Source organism: Ursus maritimus, unplaced genomic scaffold, assembly GCF_017311325.1.
Source record: "Ursus maritimus isolate PB19 unplaced genomic scaffold, ASM1731132v1 scaffold_2, whole genome shotgun sequence".
Classification (NCBI taxonomy): domain Eukaryota; kingdom Metazoa; phylum Chordata; class Mammalia; order Carnivora; family Ursidae; genus Ursus; species Ursus maritimus.
Window position 1 is genome coordinate 104277297 of NW_024424452.1, and position 4362 is coordinate 104281658.

Consider the following 4362-nt stretch of genomic DNA (forward strand, 5'->3'; position numbering starts at 1 on the left):
AAATAAATAAATAAATAAATAAATAAATAAATAAAGCCTTTTGACAGTTTGGCCCATGCTCTGGAAACATTTCCATTGATCAAGTTCTTCTTGGAATGTGGTGTCTAGAAGGGGGCAGTGCGGCGGCCGAAGCCAGGTCAGCACGGAGCCCTAGTGAAACCTCACCTCCCAGACTGGCACAAGGAACCTCTCGGGAGCCCTGTGGTCTGGCTGGCCTGCGCTGAACTTGGGAGTCCTCCTTGGTGTTTTTGGAACCACGTGGCTGCTTAGCCATGTTCAGGTTGGATGGGTACTCATCGGTCGCGCCGGCCAGCGTGACTGTTGTCCTGGAAGGTTTGCAGGCCTCTCTGTGTGCCTGGTTGTGGGGGGTTCCCTGGCAGATGAGCCCCAGGGCGGGAGCCCAAGGCCCAGGCCGTGGCTCTTAATAGCTTTTTACTCATGGACTCCCTTGAGGGCCCGTTGGAAAACTCTGCATTCTCTTCCCAGAAAAAGGTACCTCCTTGAAAATTCTGCAAACCGGCGCCAGGACTTCCTACAGGCCATCCCTGGACTCCAGGTCAGGAATCTCCATCTGGAAGCTGATGTCTGAAAACTCAACCCTGAGACAGTGTCCTTGTCCAAACTGTGGGGCCTAGGGCACATTCCAAGAGCTGTGCTTGACAGCTCATGAAGCGTGTTCCCGTACTTTGCCTCCGACAAACCCCGGAGTAAGGCTTATGACTGAACACAGAGGTGATCAAAGCCCATTGAGATCCAGCGACTTGCTCAAGGTCACAGAGCCCGTCTGGACAGAGTCCTGCTAGACTCTGCTGCCCACATGGGGCCTCAGAGAAGCCCAGCAGACTGTGCTGGGGGGGGAAGACGCGTGAGGAAAACAGCTGCTCTTGGCTGCTGGGGAGACAGGGCCCGAACGTGCCCAGCGGGCTCGGCCGCCGCTCTGCGGAGGCTCACCTGGCCCAGCATCTACGGTGAGCTGTGGCTCTAGAGGCCTCCCTCCTGGCAAAGGCCGAGAAGGGCCAGGTGGCCAGGCTGTGACTCGTAGCGGGGAGGGACAGGGGCAGAAACCAGGCCTGGAACCCAAGGGACAGAGAAAGAGGCCCTGCCCCCCCCTCCAGGTGAGTGCAGACCCCTCCCTTGGCCCAGAATAAATGTGGTGGGGGAGGAGGAAGGGCTCAGGATTGAGTGTAGCTGAGTGGATGAGGTTTACACACAGACACCATACTTGACTCTTTGAGGTCAGGGTTAAATTGCCAAGACATTCTTGCTTCCTAAAACCCCCTTACTTGACCCAGAAAACTCCTCAGCCAGCAAGGCCCAGCTCACTCCCTTCAAGAAGCTTTCCCCTAGTGCCCTTGGCAGAGGGCCTTGCTCCCTCCACCCAGCCCTGTGTTCAGAACCCACTCAGCTTTGCCTGGTCACTCTCTGACCCCTCTAAGGACTGTGCCCCAGCAGCCTTGAACTTTGGACTCGGTATCTTCCCTTGGCCCCCAGCAGCAGGGGCTCACCCCATGTTGGTCCCATAAGCTCTAGACACCAGGAACGAGGAATTTTCTTCCGCCTCCACGTGTTCTGTGACTTTGAGCTGGGTCCCAGACCTCCACAAAGTAGGCCAGCCCCCTCCTGCCCACTGTCTCTTAATTGAAAGCCAATAATGGTGTTTACAAACCCTCTGAAAAAGCATCTAACTGCTTTTCCTAAGCTGCGATAGGTGAAGGAGAAGGCTCCAGAGAGAAAAACTGTCCTTTTTCTGTTCTTTCCCAAACCAGGTTCCCTCTCTTTGCTGCAGGTGGCAAAGTTGGGCAGAGGAGGGGTCAGGAGCTCGCCCCCCGTTGCTCTGCAGGTTTGCAGCCTGGGCCAGGACTGGGGGATTGCCGACTGGGGGGTTACCGAGGGAGGGGCTCAGCTTCACTCGGGCCTTCCATTATGAACTCTTGTCACGGTGAATTCATGGGATCGTATGGGTTTTATGCTGCTGTCTCCTCCCCTGGACTTCAGGCTCTGGAGGGCAGGAACCACAGTTTCATCAATCCGGGATCCTCAGGGCTGGGGACAATGTCTAGCACACAGTAGAGAAAATTAAAAAGCATGGTCACCTCCCTGCCAGTCTTATTTCTGAGGCACAACTGCCTCTCTTAATGGAAAGGGCTTCTTAGATCTTCCCAAGGCTGATGGAAGAGGGACCTGTCACCGGCCCATCCTTCCTCTGTTCTCTTAGCTGGAGGGGAGGGCCCTTCTCTGGGCTGCTCCTGAAGCCAGTTCTTGGTGTCTGTTCATTTCTTGACCCAAACTTCTTAGCTTTTCCTGCCACCTGGCCCAAAACCCCAACCACCCCAGCTGTACTTCTGCACAGCCCCACCCAGAGTCCCCCACCCCCAGCCTCCCAACCGCCCTTGACTCGACCTCAACCACAACTATTTTTAGCAGAGCGCACCGGGGAGAGGAGAGGTGAATGACCTCACTGCTTCATGTTTTTGACATCCTCCCCTGCCCCACTTACTCTTCACACACAACCCCCCCCCCAGCCCCGCCACTGTTACTTCCCTCTTTAAATAACAGCAACCTAAGAGGTGTTTCATTTTGTACAGCTTTGGCTCTTCAGCTACAAGCGCCTAGGTTTCTGGGAGGGCGGGTGAGTCTTGGGGCCCAGCTCACGGAAGATCCTTTGTCCCCCCAGGCTGTGACCCTTAGTCCCAGGCACGCACTAGAAGCCAGTGGCACATCTGCTTCCCGAAAAGCTGTCCAGGATGGGGAATTCTCCACTCCTTCCAGGGTCAGAATCCCAACGTCTGCCCCAAATTCTTCTCCGTCTAACCTAAATCTTTCCTGCCATCAGGGTTGCCAGATGTCGCAGATAAAAATACAGAGATCCCATTTAAATTTGAATTTCAGGGGCACCTGGGTGGCTTAGTTGGTTGAGCTTCTGACTCTTGATCTCAGCTGAGGTCTTGATCTCAGGGTCGTGAGTTCAAGCCCCGTGTTGGGCTCTACACTGCGTGTGGAGCCTCATAAAAAAATAAATGAAAAGAAATAAATTTGAATTTCAGATAAACAACAAATAATTTTTTAGTTCAGCACATTCCAGGCAATATTATATTAACATGGGGGCACCTGGGAGGCTCAGTTGGTTAAGCATCCAGGGTCCTAGGGGGTCTTGGGATCAAGCCCCACATCGGGCTCCCTTCTCCGTCTCCCTCTGCTCCTCCTCCTGCTTGTGGTCTCCCTCTGTCTTACAAATAAATAAATAAAATCTTTTTAAAAAATTACACTAATACATTACTTGTTTATCTGAAATTCAAATTCACGTGGGTATCCTGCAGTTCACCCGACAACCCCACCTGCTCTGTCCCTTCTCACTAGAGCAGTGGCTTTCAGGTGTTTTGGTCTCAGGATCACTTTACACTTTCGAAAATTATTGAGGACCCTCAAAGAGCCTTTCTGTGTTGAGTTGATGTTTACCAGGTTAGAAATTAAAACAAATTTTAAAAATATTTGTTAATTGATTTTCAAATAACAGTTAAAAAGTAATAGTAATAACTCATTACGTGTTTACATGAACAAAACATTTCTACAAAAATAAGCTCTATTTTCCAAAATAAATAAGCAGAAATAGCGAGAAGAGAAGCATCGGTGTACATTTTTGCAAATGTTTTTAATGTCTGGCTTACTGAAAGAAAGCTGGATTCTTTTCTTGAAAATTAAAAAAAAATTGTGGTAAAAAATGCATAGCAAAAAATTCACCATCTTTATCATTTTTAAGTGTACACTTCACAGTGTTAAGTACAATCACATTCTTGGGTAGAATTGGATTCTTACATCTCTTTCAGCGTTAGTCTGTTGTAACATCACACATCATGAACCCCCTGGAAAATTCCACTGTACAGTTATCAGAGAATGAGAGTGAAGACGTAAATGATATTGTCATATTATCAGAAAGAGTTTTAACCTTATGTAACCTGGTGTCCTCTGGAAGGATTTGGGGAACACCCCTAGGGGTCCCCTGGACCACTCTTTGGGAACTGGGACTCTAGAGCAACACCAGAGACTTCAGTGATGGTCAGCACCAGCTCTCTAGTCCCTGAAGTTAATTTGGGGTGGGGACAGGATGACACTGAACACGTCATTTAATGTGATTCCAAGCTGGTTCTTCTTTCTGAGCTAAGTAGTGCTGGTGCGAGGAAGCTGAGGCTGGAACTTACCCCCTGCCCCAGTGGGGGTAGAAAAGTGAGTCTAGGCGCACGTGGGTGGCTCAGTCGTTAAGTGTCTGACTTCGGCTCAGGGTGTGATCCCGGGAGCTCCGCTGGGAGCCTGCTTCTTCCTCTCCCACTCCCCCTGCTTGTGTTCCCTCTCTCTGTCAAATGAACA